Here is a 7,980-nt window from a genome sequence, read left to right as displayed (position 1 = left end):
CAGAGTGAGTCACAGCAGGTGTATCATTTTCTGTTCTCTGGGTTTTTTAGAGAACAAATCACTGTCTGCATTTCTCACAGTATTTGCTATTATACTATATTTACATGTCTCTGATAAGGCCACCACTTTTAACCATTTTATTTTTCTGTGCTGTATGAATAGACACATCAGTACACTGTAAAAATTGTGTGGTTTCAACGTAAAAAAAGTGGTGTTCTTGCTGCCGTAAAAAGTTTTCTTTAAATAGGAAGGTTGTCTTAACTCAAGAAGTGGACTCCAGGAACAGGTCTTGTTTGTTGCTCCTCTCTGGCCCAACTGGACCTGGGTTCCCAAACTCACACTCTTCACGATGGCTCCTCCCTGGCGCATTCCCCTAAGAGAGGATCTCCTCTTCTAGGAACAGAACAACCTTTGGGACCCATGTTCAGATCTCTGGAACCTCCATGTTTAGTCCATAGACGAGGCATGGAAGACTTACCAGCGTCTGTGGTTAACACATTCACTCTCTCCCCAACGAGGCATGTCTACGCCCTGAAGTGGAGTCTATTCGCTGAGTGGTTGTGAACTTGCCAGATTAGCGTTGTGTTATCCTTCCTTCAGTATAAGCTGGAGCATAGGCAGTCATCCTCCACACTGAAGTTCTATGTGACTGCCATCTCCACTCAACATGACGCGGTAGATAGCAACACGCTTAGGAAGCATAATCTAATCATCCGATTCCTTATGCGCCTGACAATTTTCTACTCATTCCCATGTAATGGTAATTAATGGGCCTAGGGGACACTGAACGGCTGCTCTCTTGGTAATGCTTGTGCACTCACGCTATGCTTAGCAAACTTCACATGAGAAGAGGGACGGGCTTAGCTGCTGTGGCGATTTACTTGCACACTTCCATATGGCTGTTATCAGACACACCTTGTAGTTCCCATGAAAGGGAACATCCTGGTTACAAACATAACCCGTGTTGGCCGAATATGGAACGGAGACGTGTGTCTCCACTACTACAGTATCTGAGTCCCCAGATGTTAGCTGAGTGATCGGCTCTTTAGCAGGCAAAAATTCTAATGCTCACTTTCCAGCCATCAGCTGATATACTCTGTTATTGACTAATCACTGACAGCTGTGGAGCTGAGCTCTGACAATTCATTTGGCATTCATTGGCCTGTTTTCTTACTCTTCAGAATGATTGGTTATCTGGAGTACTCCCATATGTCTGTTTTTGGACACACGTCTCCGTTCCCTATTCAGGGAATGTGGGTTACCTGTAACCAGGACGGTTCCACTATTGGAACATTGTTCATTTAATACTAAAACAGGTTTTTGAAGTCTGCAAATACAAACTTCACTAAAGAAGCAGATATCTGAGAAGAACCTCAGACAAACCCACCACAACAGGACAATGACAAAATGGTGCTCAGTGATACCAGATATGAATGTTTCTAGCCCAAACTGTCCAAAACCCATTTAATACTGCAAACTCACTTTATAACATTTATTCCTTTGTAAAATAATTCAGTAGTCGTGTGTTTATTAGTTAAGCTGAATCAATAAAATCATTTAAATTATCTGTTTATAATGCAATGCAATGGGGATTTCCTGGGTTTCTTCATGTTTGGAGTTTCAAGGTGAAATTTGAATGTGACTAGTTTCCGTTTCAAATGCTTCCTTTTACAGCATTGATGTTGTTTGTAGTCACTTGAACAACTAAATGCTGAAGTCTATTTAACGAAATTAATTTTAATGATATTACAACATCCATGCTGTAAAAGGAAGCATTTAATTGAAATGAAAAGCCATTTAAACACAAGCACTGTCAGGATCAGCAGGCGAGCGCAGAAACTCTATTGAAAATACTGGAGAAAAGTAAATGTTCACAATTTAAAGACATGATGAAGGATAATAGAATTTAATGCAGTGCTTCTTGTCTGGTCTGAAACTCTCTTTAAATGGTATGTAAATCAGGCAGTGAAGATCAGTGATTTTTAAAGAAATCAGATCTTTCAACTTTTAAAAGTTTAAGTTTACTTGACAGTAAACACTTGAGCTGGTTTACTGAAAAATTTAAGTCGCTGTGCATATACACAGTGGGTGTACCCTTTGTAATAAAAATAAAAGCAGACAAATTTCTAAAAGATTTAATCAATTATCCAGTCTGAACCCTAACACGAACCCTAAGTGCTTGTTTACTACATTATAAAACGTGACACTTTGTTTGACCTGTCTTCCTTCATTCCTTCATATCTTGATAACCTTTATTTATAATGAACTCAGAGTTTTAGCCAAGAACAAAATGTTTTTAGTCATAAAATGCAGTTTACATACAGACTTTTTTGTCTTGTTTCGAGTCCAAATATCTAAAAATTCTCAAATCAAGAAGAATTTTCTAGACAAGCAAAACATACAGTCTTGTTGTGAAAAATAATATGCTAAAATAAAGTGAGCTTAATACATAATTCCTTAAAACAAGCAAAATAATCTGCCAATGGGGTCAGCAAAATAATCTTATGTCAAAAGGAAAAACAAGAATATTTTGCTGACCCCAAGATTATTTTGCTTGTTTCTCAAAACAAGACAATATGTTTTGCTTGTCTAGAAAATTCTTCTTGATTTGAGAATTTCAATTTGAGAAAAAAAAATCGAAGTAAGAAAAGCATTTTTTACAGTGTGAAACATATCTTTGCGTTTGGAAGCCATATGGGAGGTGGCATTTTATTTCTAAAAACCCTTTATGTTTAGTTAGGGAGTTAGTGTACATCTCTGTTGTTAATTTAATTTTACTTAGTTAGTTCAGATTTTTACCAAAATTCTCCGCAGAAATAGTAAAAAACTTTCGCAGATTCTGTCTGGCCCTGCTTATCAGTTTTGATTTACCATTACACGTTTTTGTTAATAAATTATTTAATTGAAATTGGTGTGTTGGCGTGAAGGCAGGAGACTGGTCCACACTCACCCCAATGAACTTTTCACTGTTGCTCTCGCCCTTAGACACATAACAGAGACGTAACACTTTACACAGGTTTCATTTTCAGAAATTTAATAGTGAAAATAATTTGAAAATAAAGAAAAAAAACTGTTGAGTTTTAGGTATACTCTTTTTCACTAAACACGACATACCACATAAATAACTAAAGTTATTCCCATCAGAGCCGGCCCAAGGAATAAGCGAACTAAGCGGCTGCTTAGGGCCCCGTGGCCACCAGGGGGCCCCCAAGAGTGCTTGAAATTATTGTGTGACTTTCGTTTTAGTTTGTTGAGTTGTGGATTAGTGGTGAGACAAAATATATGGCCATTTATAGTGTTATTTCTGACCGCGATACATACTCGGGCGCCAAGATATTTACCTAAATTTACAAAAGATCTGATTTAATTAATCAGTTTTCCACACTGACTGCAGCAGATAACCGCTTTAGCTACAGTACACCCAGCCGCCACCAGGTGGCACTTCCCGTAATGGCGGATCATTAGACCTACACCAGCGTCATGTAAACCACTGAGATGAGCCATTGCAATGGTGAATATCTCAGGCATACAGACACTTTCTTCTGTCCAAGCTTGACCAATGTATTCGTGTGTTTCAGACATCCAGCTCCCCCGAATTTGCCACTAGTTTCTTTCTAACAGACGCGCTTTCAGTTCGCTATATCGCTCGCGCGTGCCCGCGGCCAGTGCAACTTTTTATGTGCTCAAACTTTTAACCTCCGCCAAAAAAAATAAAGATATCAATAGAATTATTTCTGAAAACTGAAAATTTTTTGTACGTATTTACTAATTTGATTGATATGCGAGTATGTCTAGAAAATGCTTCCTGATTTAGTTTTATTTTAATATAAATAGATGTTTTAAGTTATTTAAGCTACAAAATACAATATGAATTTTTTTCAGTGTTAACAGTTATATCCAATTTAAAAAATGTATCTTTATTGTCACTATGTTTGACTGTTTGGCAGCGTCTTGTGCCTGAATAATAATAAAAATAAGTATGTTATTGGCTACTTCCAGCTGCTTTTGTTTCTGTCAGCCCATATTAATGTTTTGTGTCTAATTATTTAAATTTGTGGCAAGTACTCATATAAAAAATTGGATCAATAGGAAGTTGTTTTTGCAGAATAATATTTAGAATTGTCTTAAAACATATATTTTATGATGTAAGCAACACAGCTACAGCGAATAAAATCGATAATGTGTGTTTTAAATTTATAGTGTGTGAATTATCAAGGATTGACCATCATTTTTCATATTGGTTGCACCAAGGGGGCCCCAAATAAAATCCTGCTTAGGGCCCCTGAAGCCTTGGGCCGGCCCTGATTCCCATAAATAAGTCTACAAGTAAGTAGAGTGTGCGCACACAAAGACATCTTGTCTATTTTTGTTTTGTTTTTGTTTTGATGTACTGAATTTAAATACCAAGCTGTCAAAAGCTCATCTCAGTCTTTTCAATAAGTGTATGCGTGTGTGTGTGAGAGAGAAAGAGAGAGAGAGAGAGAGAGAGAGATCTTTGTGCACTTGATGTTGATATGTCTAAGAAATTTTTTAAAAGAGTCCTTTAGAACAGTAAACACAGTAAGTGTATTTCTGCAAACTCACGCACATACACACACCATAATCTGCTGTTTTACTCCACTGAACTCCATATAAAAGCCAGAAACTCTTAAGCACAGACCTATATAAAGGGTAATGCTGACAACTGATGATCGAGAGTAAAAATGACAAATCTCCCTCTTCCCAACAGTGAAAAACCAACAACAATCAAGAATGCATTATTATCTGCTGTCATGACATTGCAATCAGTTTTCTTTTAATTACATTTTTGCTCTATTGTATTTTGTTTGTTGCCCTACAAATTATCCGAAATTAACAATTTAAAAAGATAATTGTTTTACAAATATAGGGCTGTTTAATCAATTGGTGAAATTATATTCATATTGCAATTAATACTAATAAAAAACTAAATATTGCAATGTCAGTTTTTTCCAATATCCTGAAGTCCTACGTGCTGCACAGTATGAAACTTTAATTTTACAGCTTTACAAGGAGAGTTTGTTTTGAATTCTTGATCATCATCTGAGAATGCGGAATGCGGAAAAAATGCTAAGCAGGCTGAACTTAAAGAAAAAAAAGAAACACAATGAAACTATGCGTGACAGCAAAACTAGTCAGATCACATCACTATGAAATGTTTTCTTTACAACTGCATAGTTGATGTGTATAACCGATAGGGAAATTTCCTCAACGTCACAACCCTGGTGTATAAAATAGACAGTTCACCAAATGAATTTTCTTTTCACAAGGCGCTTGAAAAGGTTGTCTCTCATTATTTTGCAAGAGAACTTTATGTATTTAAATGTGGATATATATATATATATATATATATATATATATATATATATATATATATATATATATATATATTATTATTATTATTATTATTAGGAGATACTCCAGTTTTGAATTTAAGTAACTAAGAATTGTCATTTTTACAGCACTTATTGGTGTAATTTGATGTTTTTCTTTGTTTAAACACAGGACAACAGCTGAGTACAACAGAAATCACTGCATGGCAGAAGATCTGTGGAACAGCGCAAATTATGGAGCCAAAAAACATATGAACCAGACGGAAAAACATAAATGGAGAACAAAAAGTTACATCTCAATGATTCAAGAAGGAAAAAGACGTTGAGGCTGTTTAGACAGAACAGTATTAATAGCGGCAAACCAAACTGTGAGTCTTTGATCAATTAAATTAAACTATTATTTATCTTCCCTGAATGCTCAAAACTGAGCCTAAACTACAACTTTATTCATGTAAATATATATAATTTATATTCTCATAGGCTCAAAAGTTACACTTTAAAATAACATTAGTTCGTAAAGCATTAAGAATGATCAAAACAGTAACAATTTTTAATGATATTTATATATCGCTGGTTCTTCAGTCAGTTTAGTTACTGTTTATCTGTGTTTTTATTGTGATAATTTGCTGTTTTAGCTATAAAATAAATGCTATAACGGGATGTTTGTGTTTTTCTCAGTTTCTCCTGTAGCAGCACTTCATTATAATTCAGACAGAATGACAGATCAGGTGAAATTTTTAACACTGTATTTGGTACACAAATATGTCATATTGATCACTGATACAGTCCTGAGAGTGTTTATTTTCTCCTTTCAGAAACGGATCATTTTACCAAACCAGCAGAAAGACAATTTTCTGAAAAAAATGTTTTCAGAAAAAATTAAAAACTTCAAAATAATTTTCAAAACTCAAAAGTATCCAAATTCTGTTTCAGCATATACTTAAATTATAAAGACTGTATTATGGTGTATTAGATTTGGATTCTATTAAACAGTATATAATTTATTTTAAAATATAATCTGAATGGGACTATGCTGTTTGTTTATTGTATGCCACAAATGGTTTATGATAAATGTTAAACATTAATGTTAAACTGTCACGGTTCTAGTATGACCAATTTTCAATGTAGTATCATTACAAATAACATAAATTAAATTTATTAAAGGTCATTTTGTTGTTGCAAATGCACAATTCACAGAAAGAAATGAAAGCTTTAAAAACATGAAAAATAAAAACAAGCTGAAAACTGCCTGCCTGTGTGTTCATTGACATTACGTTTAAATTAATAAAAATCAGCAAGATAGAGGTGTGCTTTTAATTCAACATCATCAGGGGGAAATATGAGAATGATAATTAAAATATGATGAAAAATGATAATAATTAATATATAAAAAAAGAGTAAACAACGATGATGAAAAATTATCATAATTAATATCTAAAAAAATTAAACCAAGAATATTAAAAACGATCATAATTAACGATAAAAAAGATGAAAATGTTAATAATGCAATAATTATTTATAACAATAAAAACAAATTGTTTATTTTTAAATACAATAACTGCTTTTAAAGCCCCTTGTTTGTTTTTTCCGTTTTTATTTACATTTTCCTACAGGAACTATTAGAGAAATGTTAATGCAGAGATTCACAAAAACTATTGAATATTCCAGTAATTTACAGAAAACCTCCTCCATTTATATTTTGATGAACAGTCCGATAGTTTGAGAACCTCACACAGGCCATCTTCTGTATTACAGCACATTAAATACAGGCGCATGACAGTGTGTGATATAAATCTGCTCTCAATATCTTATTAAAGACAATATAGAACAAATATATAATACAATGTATTTAAGACTCCCTGTAAATTTACACCAAGACAAATTAGGTGATTTCCCAAACATAACTTTACTTTCCTTACAAGCTTTTGCCTATACATAATTTTAGCAGCCTATATTTTGTTTATTTTATTTATTAAACAGCAAGCAACATAATCAACATTCCCCTAGAACGTAAATGTTAAAAAAAAAACTTTAAAATTATATACTTTAATTAATTAAAAGATGCACATTTGCTAACAGATTGTGGTATCATCGACGTCCACTAATGTGATGCTTTAAAAGAAAAATAAGATTGTCTAAAAAAAGCTTTTCTAATCTGAATGATGCAATCAGCTGCATCATGGTGTACATTTTGTTCTTGCCTGGAATTGTTCATATATGTTTACATACTGTTACATTGCTTCAAAAAAGATATATATTTTATTTTATTGATATTTTATTTTATTTAAATATACACACACACACAGATTATGGCTGCACAATATATTGTTTCAGCATTAATTTGCAATGTGTGCATCCGCAATAGTAACATTGCAAAGATATTCAAAGTTGAGTCTGGATTATAGTTGAACAGGAGCTACAAATCTTTTTTTAATTATTGCACTTACAAAGAATTTACATGACTTATGCTAAAATATATATATTATCATAATTCTAATAATTTTTGTCTTGTTTCTGGTCCAAATATCTACATTTCAAAGGAAAAACAAGATAATTTCACTTTTTCCACTGGAAGATAGTTGTGTTTGTTTTAGGGGAAAAACTCATATCTTTACCTTATTTCTTTTGA

At 33.5% G+C, this 7,980-nt stretch overlaps 1 long non-coding RNA gene across 1 annotated transcript; it reads left to right on the top strand.

Annotated features, from left to right (window-relative positions):
• The first annotated feature begins 5,117 nt into the window (after positions 1-5,117).
• On the top strand, positions 5,118-6,599 carry LOC100535170 (uncharacterized). Its single transcript, XR_661636.4, has 4 exons — positions 5,118-5,300; positions 5,524-5,719; positions 6,030-6,079; positions 6,167-6,599. It is a non-coding gene; the product is annotated as an uncharacterized lncRNA (long non-coding RNA).
• Positions 6,600-7,980: the final 1,381 nt, after the last annotated feature.

Source organism: Danio rerio, chromosome 21 (genome assembly GCF_049306965.1).
Source record: "Danio rerio strain Tuebingen ecotype United States chromosome 21, GRCz12tu, whole genome shotgun sequence".
Classification (NCBI taxonomy): Eukaryota; Metazoa; Chordata; class Actinopteri; order Cypriniformes; family Danionidae; genus Danio; species Danio rerio.
Note: the sequence above shows the minus strand (reverse complement) of the source record. Positions and strands in the feature narration are given on the sequence as shown.